Source organism: Rattus norvegicus, chromosome 18 (genome assembly GCF_021556685.1).
Source record: "Rattus norvegicus strain SHRSP/BbbUtx chromosome 18, alternate assembly SHRSP_T2T, whole genome shotgun sequence".
In the NCBI taxonomy this organism is placed as follows: Eukaryota; Metazoa; Chordata; class Mammalia; order Rodentia; family Muridae; genus Rattus; species Rattus norvegicus.
Window position 1 is genome coordinate 30,938,464 of NC_141551.1, and position 23,764 is coordinate 30,962,227.

Sequence of the window (23,764 nt, forward strand, 5' to 3'; positions counted from 1 at the left end):
ATTAATTTAGGCCAAGCATGGCTGTATCCAGAAGATAGAGCAGAGCTTCTGGGCTTCAAAGTTGGCTGGTTTTAGTAGGTTAGCAAGGGATTTTCATTCCCCAAGAAGAGATTCCCTTCCTTGATTTTCCTCCCTTCCCCTCCCCTGCACTCCCCTCCCCTCTTCCCCTTCCCTTCCTTTACCCTTCTCCTCTTTGTTGTTGGACTCTAGCCTCATGTCTGCTGGGCACACACTATCTCCAGCTATTCCCCAGTCCCAGGAAGGGATTCCTTACACACTCTCTTCACTCTGAGATTCACTGACTGCATAAGCATGCTTTGAGTACCTTCCCCATGCTGGGTATATCCTGCCAATCCTATGGAAAAACTTACTATACTCTGGTCGAGAGTACAAAGCAAGCGATGGGGTGGCAAGATGAATTCCTGTTTTCTTTGAGATGGAATGTCTCACTTAACACTCCACAGTGGACTGGGCATGCCTCCAATCTAAGCCAGAGGGGCACTGTATGAGAAAGAGCTGGGGGAAGATGAGTGAATGAAAAACTAAGAGTAAAAAGGAAGGACATGAGTGCTCCTAGTATGGGGGAGGAGAAGTTTATTGTAGATAAAAGGGAGAGCATAGACAGAGGCCAGGTCATCTGGGAGAATCCAAAGTGGATGTGACCCTGAACTGAGCCATGGGAAGAGATGGGAGAGGGGAAAGCCAGGAGAGTAAAGGACCAGGGAACCAAAATGGCCAGATTTTATGGGGGAAGGCAACCCAGCCCTTGGACTGGGGAAGTTTAGGATAGTGGACAAGGTATGCCAGCCATACCCTATAACAGGTAAGAAATGAGAGGTGTTGGGAGAACCTGACAGCCCAGTCCACTTTGATATGTTAAATAGACACCTCGGTTAGCCTTTTGTCCTGTGATTGAGACCTAACAATGAGGGCACAAATTAAGTGGTCTCATGGCTTACTGGCTCTTCTGTTTAGCCCCACTGAGGTTCTCCTTTCCTTCCTGTAAAATGGGGACGACATTGACATTAAAGGGCATACAGTAGGGATTAAATGAGGTGATGTAGGCAAACGTCACGCATGGTGCCTGGCTCACCGGAGCTGCTCAGTCACCGCCTGATAGAGTCAGGAGGGAATCAGCAGTGGCAATACAGAGTGCCAACTGCCACTGAGCTGAGGGAGGAACAGAACAGTGGCTGCTAAGAGAAGGTATCAGCTACTAAAGCTATTTCCTTGCTATATCCTGAATGCAATTTCAAGGTCTCTTCAAAATACTTCAAGATTTGAACTTTCCTTAAATTCATGTGCATAGGGAAAGTCAAGTTTGGGGGTGGGGTGTTAAACCGAGGCCCAACCTCCTCTTTTCCTCCTCATCCTTTCTTTTCTCAAGGTCTAGAACAATAATCCTTGTTTAGAAAAAGATTTAGCCAAAATTGAAATTCTGTTTCAATTTGAGATATTTCAGCGAGACAGTGAATTACCATTTATCCTACTAAAGATTTTTTTTTCTTCCTAGAATTACTGGAACAAAGATGTCATTATTCAAATGTGCTCTTGATCTCCCATGGCATGGTCTCCATCGTCACAAAAGGATCATTCTCAGTGGCTTTATAAGAATGGAAACTATGGTATCATTATCATATAGAGCACTGTATCAAAGATCTTGATTCGCAAAGACTCTGGGTTCTCTGTAAAGTTGAACAGACTGGTTCACTTCAGCAGCACAAAGGATTCACTACAAGGCTGTGGGTTCCTCATGGATCCCTAGGGAAAGCTGTGGGGGAAAGAGGGAGAGAGGGAGAGAGGGAGAGAGGGAGAGAGGGAGAGAGGGAGAGAGGGAGAGAGGGAGAGAGGGAGAGAGGGAGAGAGGGAGAGAGAGAGGGAGAGAGGAACAAAACAATAAACCCAGGTTTCAGAAGGCACAGGACGGATTGGAGAGCAGAAATGAAGAGACTCTCAAATTTAATTTTCTGTGAATTAGAGAATCTGATTGGCTAAACTAGAGACAACAGAGTCCTTTGATTGACAGTCCTACTAGCCTTCTGATAGTAGAGATGGACAGTTTACAAAGGCAACTGAGGTGTGGCCACCAGTAGGATGAGAGAGTAGGAAGAATTTACAGAGAGCTTCTGGGTCAGAGAGCTAATGCAGGGGCCACTGAGGTCTGAATAAAAGTGTTTTGTCCCAGGAGCCAGTTAGTGGCAGAAATGAAATCTCTTTGTCTCTTTTGCATGGCTTTTCTTGTTGAAATTTAGATCCAGGGTTGTATATGTTAGGCAAACAGTCTACCATTGAACTATATTTCTAGCCCAGAAACAAAATCTTCTGATATGGTCAAATGGGAAGTTTAAAAATTATTTTATTTCCAGCTTGTCAAAGCAATGGCTTAGAGCTCTGGAAGATTGGGATTATCAGTGACAATTGTTAAAATAAGGGAGCTACTCCCTAAGAGTCATGGAATATCTAACAAAAAAAAAAAAATCCAGTGCCAGGCATGTAAAATTCTATTTCCAGTGGTTGGTCATAGTGTCCAAGAGAACTCCCCCCCCCCCAAAAAAAAAACCAATATAGGCAATGTCTCTTATCTTTGGTTGCTTCCCAGAAGTTGAAGGTAAGTCTCTATTGTTGAAGATGCCATGCATTTCAGACATAGCACTCAAGAGACCAAGCTATATGTGACCCGAAAGCTTCCTTCGTGAGGACTAGCTTTCATATTACCTGCGTGTTCTATACAAGCTGCCAAGGAAGGGAAGCAATCAATAGTCCTACCTAGCTATGGCACCTACGAATACGGCAATAACGAGCATGGTATGATAGCCCTAAGGCATTAGTGGTGCACACATCCTGATGGTAGCCACCAACTCTGCATTTGGACTTAAGGACTGCTCAAAGGGGGAGGGGAGATTAGGCATGGTACTGAGAACTCACCCAACTACTCAGGGGTAATGAGATCATGGTCACTGAAGGAGAAACTACAACTGCACCTTTACTAAACCAATGTAATTCCCAACTGCATTCTAAATACTTAATTCTTATACTCACGGTTGAGTGTAGGTCTCACCCCTCATACAAAGAGACTTCTCTTCACCACAGATTGAGACCATTAAAGAAAATTACAGCCGGTGAAAATACAGATAACAATTGACTAAGGAGTAACCAGTCCCAGTTGATGTATCTATGATACAACATAATGTTCAGGAAACGTCATAGCAAAGGGGATCTTTGTACTTTAGGTCATCAGGAAGGGAAGAGCTGAGGAAACAGGCTGAGCAAGTCGTAAGGAGCAAGCAGGGAAGCAGCACTTCTCGAGGTCTCTGCTCCAGTCCCTGCCTCCAGTTTCCTCACCTGACTTCCCTCAGAGATGGAGGATGACCTGAGAGTTATAAAATGAAGTAAACCCTTTCCTCCCCAAGTTGCTTTTGGTCACGGTGTTTTATTCCAGCAATAGAAACTGAAGACAGCTCGAAGTTATGATGAGGGGACTTGCCCTTCTCCACTGACTCAAGGGAGGTGGGTGTAGCTTACATGTTTCTCTACATTGTCAGATTCGGATATGTTTTTGGAATTAATATAGGCATTTTGCTAGTGTCCTTTTAGTCAATCAACCAGAAAAGCATTTTGGGGGAGGGGGCATTGTTTGTCCTGGTTCAATAACATTGTGAAATGGATGTCACAAAATGCTATAACTTAAACCGACATTTTCTGTACCGTGTTTTACAATCTGTGAGCCAGGAAGCCAAACGGGGCTCAGCTTGGTGATTCTTCTGTTACATGTGGCATTGAATGAGGTGACTAATCGGTGTTCGTGGGCTTATGGTTCAAAATGGCTCCTTTCTGCTCACGTTATTTAAGTCAGTGAGACACAGGGTTTCTGTTGTTTAAAGTCAAAGGGACTGCATGCAATTGAAAGAAATTCAGTGTTTCCTCAAGCCTAGGAAGATGTGATCCTGTTCCTTCAGTGCAGGAGTCTGTATACTTCCTGTTGCAAGAACATACAGTTACAGCTGCTCTCCCCGGCCAAAGGCTTGAAAAATCACCAGCCATGGAAAATACGTTAACGAGTGAGCCTGGCTGTGGTCCAGTAGAACTTATTTATGGTTACTGAAACTTGAACTTCTCATAATTGTCATGCATCACGAAATGTCATTTCTTGTTTTGTTGTTTAGTCACTTAAAAAATGTAAAACCCCACTCTTAGCTCATGGCGTATCCAAATAAAGAAAACAGGCTGGGTGCTGGGGGAGACAGCTTAGTCAGCAAAATGCTGTCACTCTGGTGGACTTGAGTTTGGATCCCCAGAACCCATATAAGAAACTCTTTGCCTGTAATTCTAGTACTGGGGTGAGGGGCAGGGAAGAGGCAGAGAGGTCAGCCGGCCTAGTTAAATTGATGAGCCTCGGCGCCAGTGACGACACTGTCTCAAAAGTTAAGGGTAGATAGCGGTCAAAGAAAGACACCTGACGTTTACCTCTGGCTTCCACACTCACATGCACATACTGGCATGCATTTCTGCACATATGTCTGCACAGACCTATGCCAGCAAGTTCATATACACATACACATAACATATTACATATAACACCACTATTACCTCTCTACTCTTAACCCCAGAAGAATGAGGAGGAAGAAGAAGAAGAGGAGAGGGAGGAGGAGAAGGGGGAGGAGAAGGAGGAGGAGAAGGAGGAGGAAGAGAGACGGAGGCAACAAGATTGGATTTGGTCTCTGGGTTGCAGCTTGCTAACCTGTACAATGACGCAGCAAGCTTGCTTTATGCTCAGGAACTTTGCCCATGCTGGCCTTCTGGGACACTGCCTCAAGTCTTCATGTGCTTCAGATCAAGTGCTACCTTCCCTGATCATTCTGTCACAGTAGTTCCTAGTCTCTTCGATATGTCACCCCCTTGTATTGTCACACAGCACTTCTCACTGACTGACATTTCACTCATCCATTTGTTTATGTGTATGTGGAGGTCTCTTCTCTGCCCTCATGGGGAACTTGATCTGAATGAAGAGAGGATTTTGTCTTTCTTATTCACTGTTACTTAGCACAGTGCCTGGTGTGTAACAATTAAAGATTTGTTTAATGTATAGTGATTACAGCTCTATTCTCCAGAGCTTGAAGAGCCCATAAAAGACTACTCAATTTATATTTATTAGACAAGAGGAAGATAATAATAATGGAGACGGGAGCTCAAGTCATTATGTGCACTCAGAAGAGGTCTTGTCCCTTTGTTATCCCCCAGTGTTTCTGGAAAAGCTGAAGAGAAACTCTCATCTTCTATGATTCTGAAGGTGGCTGTTTACCTCCCCTGACAGCTACGAAAGGCTTTTCTTAACTTGACTGGAGGTGGGAGAAGAGGAAACAGCCTCATATGAAAGAGGGTGAATGCTACCATGAGGTTATGAACTAATATTTGGATGACAGATTGCTCTAGATCACCGAGTTATGATTTAAAAAAATTCCCAAGTCACTGGAAGGGAAATGGCAGAAGTCAGAGGGGGCACATCAACAACAGAGATGACGGAATTGGAAATAACACCAGCTGAACCTGCCGTCAGGAGGGAAGAAGGAAAAAGCAGCAGGCTAGATGCTCGGGACCAGGAGGCTGGAGCTGGAACAGAGTGTACCTACCGGTAGTGCTGGGTGGGGGCCAGAATCTGATAATTTGGCATTGGGCTTTCCAAGTCTGGGGACAGAAGTGGCTCGCAGCCAGTCCTGCCTCTTCTTATTCAAACAAACAACCTGGCAGGTTGGAAAGAGCCTGCTGTAGATGACTAGAATAGAGAGGGAGAGTCCCTGAGAAGCAGTGAGGTCCATTGCTGAGGCTGGAGTTCAAGTTGTTCAGGTGAGGGACAGATCTCTGAGCTAGAAGAAGTACAAGGTGGAAGCAGTGTGGGAGGCTGTTCTGCAAATGCACGCGTGATGGGTTGACTGGGAACAACTGTGGCATCGGACACTTGCTTCTGTGCTCGTGGATGAAGCAGTAAATAAAGAGATGGTTAAGTTTTTTGCCTGGACTTTGTGGTTACAAGAAATGAAAAGCTCAAAGATCAGATCAAGTTCAGTTAGAGACTGCATTGGCCCATGCTGATACATACATCAGTATGCTAGCTTCTGGATGCCAAAGACCCAGTGTTAAGCAGCATCTACAGCATTTGGTTTCCATTTTCCACCTGTATTAGCTCCTCACTCCAACAGTCTCAGCCCACAGCGTTGGACCATAGCAGCTCCAGGTGCACATCTAGCCAGCCTCCGGTTCAGCAAAACGTCCTATGGCCTGGTTACTCCATCAGGTCCAAATGTTTTGTCTCATTGCCTCTGACTAGGTTATATGTTCTTTCCCCAGCTAAACATAAGCTACAATGTCTTCCTGGTCAAGTGTGGGCCATATGGTTTTTCTGGGAATCCCAGTAAGTCAGCTTCCCCTCAACCACCTGAGCGAGGAATGAGAAAAGGACTTTCAACAAGAAAAACCTAGATGCTGATACCATAAGACAGGAATACAGACCCGAAGTAGGCAAAGAAAAAAATTAAGCTTAAACCAGATCTATCCAACTAGTTGTTGACTTATATTTTTTCAAAACCTATTTTAATAAGGGTCCTTAATTGCTTCAACCTTCCCTATAGTCCACAGATCAAAGGGAGGGGAGGAAGATGGCTAATAGGACAAAGGGGACGTGGACCTGTCTAGAAGTAGTTCTTTGGGGCAATTTTAATCTTCATTGTCAGCAGTTCAGTCCACCAGCAGAACACCAAACATGAATTGGCAGCATTGGCTCCATCCAGAAGAAACCGCAAGGCTCCGCTGAACAGCATGAGTCTGCTGAAGCAGCAAGAAGCGGCCAGAACACCACCACAAGTTCTTTGGTGCGTTTCTTTCTATGAAGTCACAAGTGAAGATCAGCAAAGAAAGCAAGGCGAACCAATGCCAGAGCACTGTCCACTGTCTGTTGGGTTATACTTCTAACCAACTATACTTCTTTCCAACTATCACATGTCCTATAAAGCATACGGTCCAGCAAAACATCATGTGCCCTTTCACCAGCAGCCTCCAGAGAAACACCACGTGTCTATTCTCAGCAAATACATCCTTTCATGTGTCTGCTTCAGCAAAACATGCTCTCATAAGACAGATTCCAGAAAAACATCACATGCCACTACTGAATCTCCGATGAAACCAGAAATTCCCACTTCAACCAGTAATTATCATGCTTCTATGGAAATGACCAGAAGCCAAATCTTTCATTGGCATTTATTACATATTTATTCAATATGTAATGCTAAATAAATGTTCCAATCAGACTACTCGGTTCCGTGTATGTTGACCAAATCGCACCATCTGTTTTAAGGGAGCAGTAGGGAGTTAATATGAGAAGTAAAGAATATTAATCATGCCAGTGGTGGCATACATCCCAGCAGGTTGAATCCAGCCTGGTCTACAGAGTTGAGTCCCAGACCAGCCAGGGCTACACAAAGAAATCCTGCCTTGAAAAACAAGACAAAACAAAACAACTCAAAACAACAATAACAACAACAATAACAATAAAAACCTAATCATAAATGAGGAAAAGGTAGTCACAATTATCCAATGATAAAGCATACACTTTACATAAAATAAACTTTCTATTTAAATTCCGTAACAATGAATGTAATACCTCCCTTTCAGTCAGTAACAAAGCTCTAGAAAAAGCACCCCTCCCATGTGATGGTAAATCTTCATAGTCAACTTGATGGGGTTTAGAATCACCCAGGAGAGGGTGTTTCCAGAGAGATTTAATGGAGGTGGGAAGACCCACCATGAATAGTGATGGGTCTTTCTCATGGGCTGGGGTCTGAGACTGAATAAGAAGGGAACTGGGCACCAGCACCTGTCACTCCCTGCTCTCTGGCTGGAGATGCCCTGTGACTGCTGTTTCATGCTCCTGGATGGAGATTTGCTCACCATGATGGGCTTCCCCCTCGCAGTGTGAGCCTTTGTTCCTTAAATCACTTCTTGTCAGGTATTTTCTCAGGGCAATGAAGAAAGTAACTGACCCCATGACCTTCTTAACTTTCAGTTTAGGAATGATTTCGAGAAGAAGCCTTACAGTGGGCAAAGGCTCCTAAGGCATATTCTTGATAATAGGCATATTCTTGGTTTCTGGGGACATTCTCAACTTATTTCTACAACTTTGCCTTTCTGGCCGCTCTGGTTCTGCCTCCTTTAACCATTCTGTGTTCTCCAGAGGTTTGCCTTTGATTCCTGGCAGAGCGACTCCACCCATGCCTCCCATCAGGTTCCCTCCAAGAGCTTCCTTGCAGTGACAGTGCCAGCCATCCTCAGTGACTCCTAATTCTCCCTTCAAATTCATACTTGGGAAGTCATATATAGAGGGACTTCTCAACAGAGCTTTAACGGGTGGGTGAATGAATAAATGAATGCTTTTCCCTTGGTGTTTCTAAGTCCACCAACCTGTGACAGTTAATATCAGTTTTACAGGATCTGGATTCACCTAGGAGACAAGCCTCCAGGCAGACCTGTGACCATAAAAATAGAAGCATCGTTTGGGCTTGGGTCTCAGACGGCTTCAATAGGGAGAAGCTTGCTGAATGCATTCACTCATCTCCTTTTGCTTCCTGCTTCTTGCCTCCGGCCTCCTGCTTCCTCTTTATGGCTCTGAATGTCTCATGGCTAGTACGTCAAGCTCCTACCACCATGATTTCCCCCTGCCATGATGTACTATTTGGTGGAACTTTGAAACAAAATAATTCTTTCTCTTTTAAGTTGCTTTTGTTGCGGTTTTGGTTGCTTGTTTCTTTTTTATTATTCTAACAAGGAGACATGTAATTAAGATAATGGCTAAAATCTAATCCTATTCTACTTATGCTTGAAACACTTTCTAAGACAGAGACTTCAGGCTTTCCCTGATTCCTCTCTCTAGCTGTCCTGACTTTCAGTCTTACTGATTTTGATCTTTAAGTCTCTCATACTTGGAGTGTCATAAGTGACACTACCTTTGGCTACTTGTCACAATTATCATTCTCTTTGACTCTTAAGTATGTGCATATGACGTCACATTGCCCAGATTCTTTGGCTTTCCATCATCTTTGACCTCAACCATACTCTTTGGTCTGCTAAATAGGGCTTTTGTGTCAGCAGCACCTCTAAGTGAGCTGTCTTGTGTGTGTGTGTGTGTGTGTGTGTGTGTGTGTGTGTGTGTGAGAGAGAGAGAGAGAGAGAGAGAGAGAGAGAGAGAGAGAGAGAGAGACTTTCTGCATGTACCCTATGGTCTATGCCACTATAGCTTTTTTTCATGCTATACCCAGTGTGGCAGATGATACATCTTATACCTCTAATTCTGCATATGATGTAAGCTTCAGCTGAGGGACCAGGCTTCTAGAAAACCTTGTAGATTCTTCTAGGTGATCTGGATTCCCCACATTCTTTCTCTCTTCCCTCCTTTCTCTCACACATACATATATGATTGCACTATGAAGATCAGGTGTTTGGTATGCTGTGTAGCCTCCTTGTAGGGATGGGAATGGTGAGTTCATCCCTGACTTTTGGTGCCTAGTCTTACATAGGGAGATTTTGAGAAGCATCCACAGAAGGAATTATCAGTTGAAGTCTGTAAGACTGTGTTTCTTCTTATAGCCTATATTATAAGCACAGGTCAAGTTAGCTATAAGGTTCCTCTTGCTTTTGGTACTTTTCACAGTATTAAAAAAATGACCTCTAATATACTATAGGAGCTAAAGAGGATTTCGTTGTATAGCAGTTTCCTCTTTGATTGAAACATTTCATCACATAAGTTCAAGACCAGCCCTAGACTGTCTCAGTTTTTTCCTTCTTTATCCTTAGTGGAATGGAATTATTCAACTTATGCAAGTTCTCTTTGTTCTTTTCCCCAGAAATCCAAGTCCCTGAGGGTCAAGACTTCACAGCTAAGCCTGTAGGGCATGAAGTTTACTCTTTATTTTTTCCTCTTAGGTAGCTATGAGACCAGTTCACCCTCCATCTACACTTCTAAACAGAATTTGAGGCACTTAATGCATGCCAGGTTGCCTGTTCGTGAAATCATTCATTCTTTATTCTCTGGGTTACAACCCAGAGTTGACCATTCATGGGCGCTGTTCTAGGTGCTGATGGTACATCCACATAGATTGGGCTTTGCCTTTAAGATTAATTTTTAGTGGGTTCAGAGGTCCAACAACTCTCAGTTGAGAAGGCAGAAGAATGTCTCTGAGGAGTTATATCCCAATGTAAGTGTAAGTGAAAATGTAAAAAACAACTCTCCTTAGCATCCTAAATGGAACCTGTTCCATGCTCTCACAGCTCATAGCTTACTAGAACCATCAAATACATCTCCCTGCAATTCTACTTTTTATCTGAGCTCCAGTCTTTATCATCCCCAATATTATTCTGAAAATCAATTCTCTTAAAATGTACCTAACTCTACTTGAGGAGGCAAAAGGGAACCGAAATTTATCAAATCCACCTTTCAGTAATGTGGTTAGTTGCCATTTTATTGTTCTAACTTTTTTAACCTAACACTTGAAAATGCTGATCCAAGTAATAATTTATGAGCATCTATCATTGCAACTTCATATAGCTCTCTGAGAAAGATTAGATAACTGTCCCCAGTTTTCACTTAAAAAAAACAAGGGCTTAGAGAGATTATTTGCCCTAGGTTATAGACATGAAGTATTGGTTAAAGCCAACCTTGGTTCAACACTTAATATTGTGCTTTTAATATTACTCTGGAAGAGACAAGATAACAATACTATAACTTAGCCTTGAAATACTGTCAGCTGTGGTGCCTTCTGACCTCAGCAGTTGTGACATGGAGGCAGATGGATGAGTTCAAGGGTAGCCTTGAACTACAAAGGGTGAGTTCAAGGTAGTCTTGGCTACAAAGGGAGATCAAGACCTGCCTGGATTATATGAAACCCTGACCCCGCTCCCCTCAATACACATACAGATGAATAAAGACTATATTATTCATTGTTACAAAATTATTTACAGTAAAGAATCAGACTCTAGGCTATCTGTATAGAAGAATAATCTTTGGGAAATTTTAAAGGCAAATCTACTTTAATTGTGTCAAATTCCATCAATATGTGTCATTTTCCAAGAGTTCTATAAATAGATATTTAAGCAAATTATTTCAGCCAGTAATGATAAAACTGCTTTTGTAAGAGTGAAGTATTTTAATTTCATTATTTATTTCAATTTAAAAACTGTGATTTCCAGATTTTTAAAAAGCTATGGTAAGTGGTTATGTTTTAGAAGTGTATATAAGAATAATACAATTATTCATTGGCCATTTTGAGAGATGAGATTTTTTTTCTTTTGAGATAGGATTTTTACACTGTAGCTCAGGCTGTCCTGGAACTTTGTAGTCTAGGCATCCTTTAAACTTGTGGCCATCCTTCTGCCTCAGATTTCTGAATATAAGGATTATAAACATGTGTCACCAAATCCAGCTTTCATTGATCATCTGTCTTAGTTAGGGTTTCTATTGCTGTAAAGGGACACCATGACCATGGCAATTCTTAGTAAGGAACATATTTAATCGGGGCTGGCTCATAGTTTAGTCCATTATCATCATGGTGGGAAGCATGGTGATGTGTAGGCAGACATGGTGCTGGAGAAGGAGCTGAGAGTTCTACCTCTGGATTGGCAAGCAGCAAGAAGAGAGAGTGAGACTGAGTCTGGCTTGAACATTCAAAACCTCAAAGCCCTCCCCCAGTGACACACTCCCTCCAACAAGGCCACAGTTAGTAATTGGGCCAGTCCTATAAATCTATGGGGGCCATAAATGCCACCATAGCATTTATGATACGCCTGAGAAGGCGTTCTGCATAGTACTTTTCTTCTGGATTATAACTGTACACATACACACACACACACACACACACACACACACACACACACACACATTTCCCAATGCCACTGTGGTGAATGAATGAATTTGGGGTAGAAGGGTGGGAAGCCTGGAGGAAGAACAGTGTAAATATGCTGTGGAGGGAGGCTGAACCACATCTGAGTCATGAGATACTGCTAGGGGCCATGTTGATGCCTCTAGTCTGTACTGCTGCTGTGGGCCATGTTCCAGGTGTGTTTGGGTCAATGGTTCTGGTGCAGCTGGGGGCTATGCAGATTTCAGTAACCTGTGTTGTCTACTGAGGCGTAGTTGATATCTGTTGTTCATGCTGCTGCCAGGGTCATGTCTGGGTCTCTGGTTCTGCTGCAACTGGTAGTTGAGTTCATATCTGTGGCCTGTTAATCACCAAAATCCATGTGGATGTCCCTGATCCATACTGCTGCCTGAAGCCATGTTGATATCCATGGCCACTGGTACTGCCACTGGTGACCAGGGTGAAGTCCAGAGGCCAAATGGATGTCTGCAGCCTGTGCTGTCACCATATACCATGTGGAAGTCCATGAACTGTGTTCCTGCTGAGTGTAAAGGACAAGAAAGCTTCTCATGAAGCGATATCTATGACTGTAGATTCATAGTTGAGGAAGCGGGACATAGAAGGCTTCTGTGGACAACCCCTACCCCAATCATTAACCCCCACAAAAGGAAACCATTGAAGAGAACTCTTAAAAATTGTGACAAGGATGCTGAAGTGTAGCTCTCCACAATCGTTGACTACTGGTAGGGTTGGGGGGGAGGGGGGAAGACTGGTTTTCTTTAAGTGGATGGCCATTGGGAGTTTGAGCATGCTCCAGTGAGTGATTAATGAACACAAATTGAGCTTTTATAAATTTTTTTTGAGGGGAGGCAACAAGGGTCTGGGGGGGCAGACCTGGGAGGAGTGGGAAGTAAGGGTGATTAGGATTATGTGAAATTTCCAAATATTCAATAAAATATTGCATTAAAAATAACTGGAGGGAGTAGATTTTTAACTACGTTTCTAATTTATAACCTGAAAGTCAAGCTATGGTGCCATCTGAAATAGGCTTTCTTCAGTGGCAAGCAAAGGCTGGAACCTGTACCTGGCCTTGTATTGCTCGAACTCCTTCCCAAAGGAAAACATAAGCCACATCATCCTCCCTTCGTCCTATGGTCCCAACAACAAACTGAGGCACAATTCTGCCAAAGTTTATTCCGAGGAAAGAAGTGAATTTATCGGGACTCTTTATGGAGGTGAGAAGTGAATTTATTGGGACTCTTTATGGAGGTGAGAAGTGAATTTATTGGGACTCTTTATGGAGGTGAGGGGTTACTTACATGGGTGTGGGTGTTCCTCCATCCTGATGTTCCAGATCACACCTAGGAAGCTTTTGCTCAGCAGGGATGAGGGTTTTCCTATAGTTGCCTGGGTGGAGCCCCTTCTCCATGCAAGCTTATATACTCCCAGTGGTTCACAGCCTGTGGGTCTCCACCCCTGTGGCAAACACCTATGTCCAAAAATGTTTACATTAGGATTCATAACAGCAGCAACATTAGAGTTATGAAGTAGCAACGCAAATAATTTTATGGTTGGGGTCACCACAACACGAGGAACTGTGTTAAAGGGTCACAGCATTAGGAAGGTTCAGAACGGCTACCATAGCCTCTTCCCAGGCCACCAGCAATTAAGGCTGCATTGCGTGCGACACGTGGTGGGGAGCAGCTAGATACTCTGCTGAGTGTCTCATGACCCTCCCACCCTCCAATCAACAGTCCCAGCTGAGATAATCCTTTTGAAAGAAGACCCCAGGGTTAGGGATTTAGCTCAGTGGTAGAGCATTTGCCTAGCAAGCGCAAGGCCCTGGGTTCGGTCCCCAGCTCCGAAGGAAAAAAAAAAAGAAAGAAGGCCCCATTGAACTTCCCAAGATAGACATTTATTGGCTCAGAGGACAGTGACTCACAACACCTTAGGCCATCTTTCTTTTGTTTGGCTGAAGCAGACGAAGGATGGCTGTGGACCAGTTCCAGTCTGTCCTGCTTCTGTATGCTCTGTGAGCTAAGAGTGGTTACTGCATGTTAAAATGGTTAATGAATAAACAAACAAAAACCCAGAAAAACCAAGAAGACTATTTTATGACACATAAAAGTTGTGTGAAATTAAAATTCAGGTGTTCCCAAGTTTATTGGAACACAGCCACTGTGCTAATTCATTTGTACATCATATGTGCCTGGTTTCAGGCGGGCCTCAGTGGCAGAGTTGAGTAAGTTTAGTAGAACAGTTGGACCTTCTGTGCCCTTATGGGAGAACTTTGCTGGCCACTGGCCTAGCCTGAAAAGCAGTCCTGGTTTCGTGCTCTCTCTGATGCAGATCACAGGGCAGAGGCAGCCTGAGCTCTCTTTACACTTTTGCATCAGAAGTAAAACAGAGAACAAATAAAGCTGAAACGACATATAATAGTAATGTTGATTTTAACACTGATTTTTCTAAAGAGTTTTAGAAGATTTATTTTTATTTGTGTGTGTAAGTGTATGCAATATGTATGTGGGTACTAGCTGTTGTCAGAAGAGGATTTTGGGTCTCCTGAGGAAGCTGGGGTTATGGGTTGGTATGAGCTGCCTGATAGGGGTACTGGAAACTCAACCTGGGAGCCCCGAAAGAGCTGGAAGCTCTCTGAATGAATGAATCCTCTCTTCAGCCCCTAAAGAAAAAAAAAACAAAAAACAAAATATCCTAGCTACTATTTTCATCCATCATCTCATTTAAAAAGGGGTGTGTTCACTGACTCCAAACACATAGGTATGATATCATCTCCAGATAAACAAAATCCCCAAAAGTCATCGTCCTCATTGTTTGTCCCCTTTTGCCAGGATCAAAGCCAACTCTGGGGAAACTGAACAAAGCCCAGAGCAAAGTGGGGAGAGGAAGCAAAACGAAGAAATGAATGATCAAGCAAAACCAAAACCAAAACACAAAACTTAAGAGGCCAAAAATGTTTTTAAAATTAGATTATAAGTTGGGGGAAAAGAAGAATGTTGGTGACAGAATGCTTTAGCCCAAAAATATAAGAAACACCAGTTATTTTAAAGTCAAATTTCTCTGAAAATGAGCATTGGGTAATAAAAATGTAATATAATGCATGTCTGTAATCAACACTTGATAGGCTGAGGCAGGGGGATCATCATGAGTTTGAGGCCAGTCTGGGTTACATAGATCAGTGGGTCTCAACCTTCCTAATGCTTCGACCTTTTGATACACTTCCTTATGTTGTGATGACCCCCAAACATAAAATTATTTTCACTGCTACCTCCTAACTGTAATTTTGCTGGTGCGATGAGTTGTAATGTATTTTTGGAGAGAGGTTTGCCAAATGAGTTACGACCTGTAGATTGAGAATCGCTGACATAGATGGTTCAAGGACAGCCTGGGCTACGTAGCAAGGTTCTATCACAGAAAATAAAGAGGAAAAGAAAATCAACAGGGCAAAAAGAAATAGAACAATGGGATATTCTGGAAAAGACATTTAAAGAGAAATAAGGCCACAAGTCAAAGAAGTCTGTCACAGTTGCTCCTCCCCAGCAGACATAGCCCAGTTCCTGGGTGTGTAGACACGGGGCAAGCATTTCACTCCTGTTCTTTTTGTGTTTTACATCTGTGTAGGCAAAGAGGATCAAAGAATACTTTATTTCTTGAAGTATTGCCCTACTTTCTCCCAACCAGGGATTTTTCAATAAACGTGGGTACTCCCTTGTTGTTTGGCTTTTCCTGGTGAATGTGAAAAAAATGTCTAATTCACTCTAGACAGGGCCACAAGATACCAAAAAATGATTCCACCAAGTCTAAAACAATGAAACAGTAAGTTTATTGGGGTTACTTATAGGAGAATGGTCAGGAAAGAGACATAAGACCACCATTACTCAAAGGCCTGAGCAAATGCATTTTTTAGTTGCACACATTAGAGTTCTGTGATTAACGCAGGCCGTGTGAGCTAGACTCCAAGTGAGAATTGGCTGGTTCTGGCATTCAGCTGTCTCAGCTCAGTGTCACTCAGATAACTCTCAGTGGTTCACTTCAGCTCCTTCTATAAAAAGAAGCTATGATGCTAAGAGTGTTGGTAAGAGACTGGGTTAATATTTATCAAGTATCTAGAACTGTACCTACTTCATAGCTGAAATACATGCGTGCTTTCTCAATCAATGACTAATGGATATTAGATAGAAATTAGTAGGCATGCTGCACATTGTGTGAATCATTAATTTCTTGAGGAAAAAAACAAGGAAAAAAAATTCCACAATGCTATGAGCCAAGAACACCATCAAGATGGACAACATTTTTCTTTTCAAGAAAATGAAGGTTTTATGTTTACTTTAACTAGTTGCTTTTATACGTACTTAAGGCCTTGGATTTAAAGGCTAAGCAGAGACATGTTGATTTCGATATGTCTTGGATATAATACATAACAAATTCTGGAAACACTTGCACTATGGCAAAAGTTTTCCTGGGGAGATGTCAGGCATGTTCTACCTACCCCAGATAGGAAGCCCATGATAGACTAAAAATGAATATACCACCAAAATTCAACTTGGTGAAGTAATGAGTTTTATTGGAGTTATTTACAAGAAGGTAGATGAAAGGTTTCTTATAGAAGCAGAATGACCCAAAGATAGGTGCCCCACCAAAGCCTACTCCAGCATGGGTGCAGCTAGGAACACTGAGTGTGCTGCACAGTCTGTAGGCAGCTCAATAGGTTTGAGAGGGACACTCCCAAGATATTCAGTTGGTCTAATTCTATTCCAGGAAGTTCTGCTGGTTTCTGCTTCTTTCGGGCAGCTGGTCTGCTCTCAGAGTCTTCTTTACAACTTGGATTGTCTAAGAGTGACCCTTCCCAGATTTTTTGATTATTCTGAGAGGGAGGCGCCTAGAGAATTTGGTCAGTTTCAGGGACTTCCCGAACAGAAAGCAGAGGCATAAAGGATCTCTTTCGATTGCTCACAAAACTGGTAAAGCTCCTGAATGATGTTAGAATCTAGAGAACTGTTAGGCGGCCATTTAGATCAATTATCTACTGGATAGAGAGGCCAAACTTGGTTTGGTTCAACTATAGCTTAGGAAATTTAATATCTTGGAGTTTTAGCTGCTTGAGATTCTGGAGGTGACATTCTAAGGCAAGTCAGTCAAAATGGAGTGGGTGGAACCCATCTTCTCTGGTGGTAGATGAGCCAAAATGGAGAGACCAGGCATCCCTGTATCTCTCGAAGGGAGAGGTCTCTGGGAGGGAGTGGGTGGTCACCAAGGTTCCTTATTAAGAGAGGGACCCCAGTGGGACTGAGGAAGAATCCAGGACCTGTTGCAGTCTTTTTCAGAAGGGGAAAGGACTCCAGATTCCAGCAGTGAGACTACCAAGAGTAGAAAGGGGGGAACCTCCTACCAAACCAGACTAGACAGAGTGTTGGTAACTGGCAGCCAGTCTGTGGGAGTCCACCCCAACCAGTGAAGGCCATGGTGGGGTGCAGTCTCCCCAATCCCACAGGCTAGAGCAGGGACACCAGACACTCTAAGGTGGTCACCCGACAACCTGGGGACTGTATAGGACAACCAGGCTGGGGGACTTACCAACCAGTGGCTGTGGAAGGGCCCTAGAAGAACTGGAACATGGGAAAATGGTCGGTGGGTCACTGGCCCATCCAACTCACTGCGTCAATGAAGGAGACTCCTGCTCAGAGGAGTTCCCTCCTGGACCTCACGTTAGGCTAAAAGTATACCCAAACATCTGTCTTTACAGAGCCATCCTTTATTTCGCTGGACAGAAGAGTTAAAAGTAGCTGCTTTCTGACAGCAGCAAATGACCTTGCAGGTATAACCTTTAAGAAGAGAAAAAGAGGAGGTCTGTGTTACAATGGGCCAGGATACAGTAGTACGGTGATATATTCTGATTTGGCATGTCAATGAGGTGAACCAAAGTGGGGCAGGGTTGGTTGGTGACCATCAATACTTTGATAGCTGGGCCTTGGTAGCCTCAGGAGGAGGAAGCAGCCAAATTAGGGAACAGACCTTAGTGGAGAGCTCAAGGCCTGTGAGAGCCACGTTTGCCATGCTTAAGGTGGCCAAAGTCCCTTTTGCCACCACCACCATAACCACCACCATGCCACAAAACATAAATGAAGCAACCGAATAAACCCCCCAGCAAGAGAAGTTCAGCTCTAGGGCCAGAGACACTCTCGAGCTGTTGTCTCCTTTCCAGGTGAAAGTCATTGCTGACCTTGTCATCCTCCATCTAGTTTCATGCCTTTATTACTCACGCACCCCCTCCCTCCCATTGACAAACCCACATCCCCGAAGTCCCCTTCCCTGTGGGGCCTGCTTTCTAAGAAAGACACAGGCACACCCTCTACGTGCAAAATTTTGTATTTAGCATTGCCGTATTCTAAGTCCCTCTTTCTCACAATACTGCCAAGAGAGTGGGAAGTGAGTTGCCAGGACTCCAGAGTGAATTCACAGGCCTCTTCTCCATTATCCATCCACACCCGTAACATATTTGTGAATGGCCGTAACGAGGGCTTAGGAGCTGCTTCTGCTGCGAGCAGCAACGCTTCACTTGGGCATGGAGGCGCTGGGAGGTGTCCAGCGGGTAGATGTTCCAGGGCAACACGCTATCATCTTTGCGTCCATCTGGGCTCCCTTGCTGCTCCTTCTGAGTGGGATCCACAGGTCTGATGGCCTATCATTTCCTGGCAGGAGCTGTGCAAACCTCCCAGGCAAGAGCAATTTACTTAATGCTCGAGATAATGATCAAGTAGATCACAGTTCACCCGAGGCTGTTTGGTTAACTCTGCATGTTTCCTGTTGACTGCCTCTGCCTCTTTTCTGTGTCATCTGGGAGTTCATGTCAGTACCTGAAGGGTTGGTCTTCCTTTCCTAGGGGTATAGCCACACTGATTAAAATCCCTCCTCCCTCTTTGCTTTTCCCTCATCGTTTTCTCTATTTGGGGGATAAGGAGGTAGGGAGAAGGGTAAGGAGTTATGACCTGCATTAGCCTGATAGCCTAGGACCCTAGAAACATGTCGCAGTAATTTACATGCGTGTAAATATATTTGTGCCACACATATTGTTTAACTACATAACCTGGTTCAAGTTACATAGTACATTTAGACACCAATCCCATATCAGAAAAACAGAACAGCAGAAACTGAATAAACTGCAGTGAACGGATTATTATACATACACATATTTGCCCAGTATTCCTCAACAAGATTAAGCAGCTAATAGTGGATCTTATTTTGTTTCATTCATTTAACATTTATTGAGTGCTATGTGATATGCTAGGCCTTCCAAGGCAGAATATGTTCTTCAGAAATGACCTGGGACAATGTTGCCTGTTCATGTCATTGTCCTAACCAGTGGTAAACTTGACCCCTCCATTTCCATTGGAGTGAACTTGTGACTAGCTTGCAAGCAGCCAACGAAGGTAGAAGTGTATGACATTCATGGTTAGGTCAGGGAAAGTGATGGCTTCTCCTTGTTTGTTACATGTTTTGAGGAAATGAGGCTGCCGAGAGTCATATGGAGAAGCCTCCAGTCTTTCTGAGGAGAGGGCTGGGTCTAGCTGATAACTCCCTGCTCCAGTATCTCTCACTGACTCTGATCGCAGTAGGGACCCACCCAGTAGGCTGGGTCACTGCTTCTCTCCTAACCCCGAGTCTTCACAGGGTCAACGTCTTATTGCACGGAAGTTTTGTGTGATCCGTCATGTAGCAATAGATAATCAGAGTGCCTACCTTTAGGTGCTCAGGATAAGCCATATAAACAGATTTACTTTCATGGAATTTCCATTCAGATTGTTTTAGCATGGGAGGAATGACTGTTTCCGGGGTTTAATTACCTATCATCTATCTGCTATCTGAGCCTGCTCCCAAGCCTGGCTTTGTAGATACAAATTATGAAAGCCATCATATTCATTCATTCATTCATTCATTCATTCATTCATTCATTCGATACACACATTAACTAATTTCCCACACATGGACCCCCTTTTCTGACGCGTTGGAGTGTGACACTCTTCCATTGTTCCCAAGCATCTTGGGCTTCCATCCTTACATCAGGCAGCAAGGCTATTCCTTGGTTGCTGCTCCTCTCCAGAACTGAAGCAGTCAAGTTTCAAGGTCTTTCTGGGCTCGTGGTTCTATCCTGAGTCTAGTGCTGTGTCTATTATAGCAAACTGACTGAAAACAGAAAGAAGCATCCCCCCCCCCCCCTGAAGGTATGTTGTTAGTTACTCGACATAGAAATAATTTAGCCAAGGGCAGTCTCTGTTCTCTAGGAGTTCATTATTCAGTTCTAGACACTGGAACCCAGACTACCAATGCTGAGGGAGCTGTTGACCTTGACTCCTGTGATTGCTCAGAGGGAGGCGGAGAATGATGCATAGCTGACTACGCACAGTGCACAGTCGGTACACAGCGCATATTATCTGTTCTTAAATACCAGTCGCTGTTCTAGCCAATAGGAATGTAACACCCCACCAGAGAACTGCGGCGGCACGTGCCCTCGTGAAGCTGTGCAGCAGCGAAGAGTAACAGACATTGGACAAAATTGTGAAAAACTGTGCTAGGAATCCAGTAGAAAAGGCTGAATTCTTGCTAAGGACAGAGAACCTTCAGTGGGTTGCAGTCGTGGGCGGGTTTTGAGCAGGAGTGGCCACTAGTGGGACGGACAGTAGGGGGCGAGAGGACTGCAGGGAAGGGGAGTTGGTGATTTAAAGAAGCAAATATGTTCTGCTTGACTGGAAGCAGGGATTGCAAGCTCCGAGAGCTCGGAGTTCTCCTGGGTAAGGGGCTGTATTTTGAGTGCAAGCTCGAGTGCTCAGGAGTGTCCGGTGGACAGCGGCGAATGGCAGTTCATATTCTGGATTTTTCCTGCTTTGCACACCTAGGCTCTTCGGTTCCCTAGATCACACGACTCTTATTTCAGGCTCGGATTAGAGACACACGGGGCGGGCCAGGTTCAGGGTGGCGGGGGCGCACCGACTACAGAATGCAGCACTGGGCTGTTCAAGCTCTGCAACCATCTCTGAGCAGGAGTGGGCGGGGCTTGTTCTGCGGACCTAGTGGAGGTATGGACTCCGCCCCTCTCCCCAGGCTCCGCCTTCAGAAAGATATGATTGGATTAGAACCGCGGAAGGGCAGGGTGTCCCCCGGCGCCCTCGGGGGTCGGGCTGAGGCAAGCTCGCTGATTGGCCCTGCAGGGGATTAGGTCATCGCTAGCAGGTTCGGGCGGCCCGGACGCCGGCGGGGCGGCCGAGGCTTCTGTGAGAGGGCGCTCGAGGCTGCTCGAGGCTGCTGAGGAGCAAGCCCGCAGAGGAGGCGGGGAGGCGGTGGCCGCGCTCGTTCGCTTCCAGGCGCCGCCAAGGGTCCGACGCTGCGCCTTCGGCCGGTGTGCAGTTCGGTGTCTCTCAGCAGTAGTAGCCGCCGTCCGTCCGGATCCGGGTTGCTGTCCTGAGTCTCCTGCTCCCGCTGACCCCGCGCGCGGGATAACCGGCGCCACCCACACCTGTGGATCGGCCGTCGTCGCGTGTGTGCAAGGCGCATCCCTTCAGCCCGGCTCCACAGGGAGAATGGGGCTCCCGGCGCTCGAGTTCAGCGACTGCTGCCTCGACAGCCCTCACTTCCGAGAGACTCTCAAGTCCCACGAAGCGGAGCTGGACAAGACCAACAAATTCATCAAGGAACTCATCAAGGACGGGAAGTCGCTCATCAGCGCGCTCAAGAGTGAGTGTCCGGAGCAGCGCAGGAGGGCACCCGGCGGCGGCGCTAGGCTCTGGGTCGCCCGCGCGCTACCGGCTTTCATCCTTCCTCGGGCGTAGAGTGATGGGTGTCTGTTCGAGCGAGGCAAGAAGGAAACGTAAAAAGAACGAGTTAGTTGCCTTGGAGGAATCTGGTCGCCCAGCCCTCGGCATTCAGGGTCGGCCGGGAGGTGGCCATTCGGGTGGTACTTTGGGTTCGGTGGGTGTGTGCGACACAGGTGTTTCTGGCGTGAGCCTGCCGCAGCCTGTTGGGGAAACCCATTTTCACGCTTCCATGGTTTGGTATTCTTAAGGGGCGAATCGCTTACCTCGGTTCCCAGCCTTGGGAATGGTGGGTGCGGAGGGGGCGCTGCCCATCCCTGGGAAGAGGAGGGTGGTGACTGCTTCGAGCCCTGCAGGAGCCCTGTATGCAGCTCTAGCCTAGCCCAGACTACCGGGTTCTTTCCTTTAGGCTGATTGGTTAGCTGCATTCCTGGGAACAGTGACAGTATTCCCTAGACATAGATCATTGCTGTGTACGTGTGCAGGTTTTGATTCTTGTGCTTAGCAGAAGGTGACAGGGGTGGGAGTATAGAACCAGAGTGTTCCTTTACTCTAAACTGTGGGCGAAGGTTTAAAAATAGACCGAACACATCCGTCTTTCTCCTTCTCCCGCTCCCTTGCTCCATACCCGTCCTCTCTCTCTCACTATCCTTTATAATTCAGAAGACTGAGAGGGAATCCTCAGCCCTTGCTCAGAAAAAGAGAAGTTTAAGCTCATCTAAAAGGTTCCCTGAGCTTCTGTGAAGCCCTTTTTTTCTTACTGCCCTCCCCACTTCTTGGTACAAGGTATATGTGTGTGTTAAAATGTGCATGCCGCCTAACTTTTGCAGAGGAAGCCCTTGTGGCCAAATTAAAACATTCTAGGGTTGAGCAACTTGCAGGGCAAGAAGGGTACCTTTTCATGGGGTTCATTTAAAAATAGTTCAGGCGATTTTTTTTTTTTTTGATACTCAGGAAGTGAAGGCAGATAGTAGAATTGTCTTTGACTCTTTTCCTGTCTCTGTAATAGGTTTCCTAATAGATGGTATCATTCAGCTAAGAATGGCTGCTTCAACATCGTAGGATCCTAGCTGTTCGAATGGTCCCCAGGCTTCATTAGAGAAAGACTTGGGTGCCAGGATGTCATTTAGTAAGCCTGTTGCTTTTAAAACTGAAGAGTGAGGGGATTTCGGAATGTCAGGGCAGCAAGTGCCAATCTTGTGTGGGTGAAATAAAAGCTCAGGACAGACATCAGGAGGCTTTCCAGGGCCAGAGACCAGGGCCTGCCTTGTTTCAGGGGACAAGTTACCTGTAGTTTGAGATAAGTTTAGGGCCCACATAGAAGCTGGGTCTGGAAATTTTGGTTGACCCTTATGCTTGCTTGCTTGGTTTCCTTCCTTCCTTCCTTCCTTCTTTCCTTCCTTCCTTCCTTCCCTCCTTCCCTCCTTCCCTCCCTCCTTCCCTCCTTCCTTCCTTCCTTCCTTCCTTCCCCTGCCTCCCTGTCCCTATCTCTCTCCCCATCTCTTCCCCTCTCCCCCTCCCCTCTCAACCCCTCTCCTCCTCTCCCCCTCTCCCTCTCTCAACCCCTTTCCACTCTTAACCCCTCTCCCTCTTTTCCCCTCTCCTCCTCTCTCTTATTAACCCCTCTCCTTCTCTCCTTTGGGTTTCCTTATACTAGCCTGGAACAGTGATCTTCCTACTCAGCCCCCCAAGAGTGCTGTGATTAAAGGCATGCACCATACCAGCATGGCTGACCCCAGGCTAGCTTTAATTGCTCTTCTGCTTCACTCAGCAAATGTATGAAGTGCCTGCTATTTCCTGGGCATTGTACTAGATGCTAGGATGTAGGAATGACATTTGGCTGCCCCTGTGGTTACAGAGGCACAGTACTCTGTGGCAGCCATGGCTTGCTTTGTGTGTTAATCTCACCTATCTCTTTTGGTTTAGCAAACAAGAACACATGCTTGGGGAATCGCTAGCTCAGAGCCACCCAGCTTCATCCACTGGCCTGAAGTTTTTGAATCTGCATGTTGTATTCCTTTTGTGCCCAGAATGGAGCCCATAGGA

The 23,764-nt window shown here is 45.1% G+C and overlaps 1 long non-coding RNA gene across 1 annotated transcript; it reads right to left on the reverse strand.

The window, feature by feature from the left end:
• Positions 1-18,265: 18,265 nt before the first annotated feature.
• LOC147999746 (uncharacterized) lies at positions 18,266-22,108 on the reverse strand. The gene is made up of 2 exons (XR_015642921.1): positions 21,985-22,108; positions 18,266-21,748 (listed from the first exon to the last, which is right to left on the reverse strand). It is a non-coding gene; the product is annotated as an uncharacterized LOC147999746 (long non-coding RNA).
• Between the last annotated feature and the right edge of the window lie 1,656 nt (positions 22,109-23,764).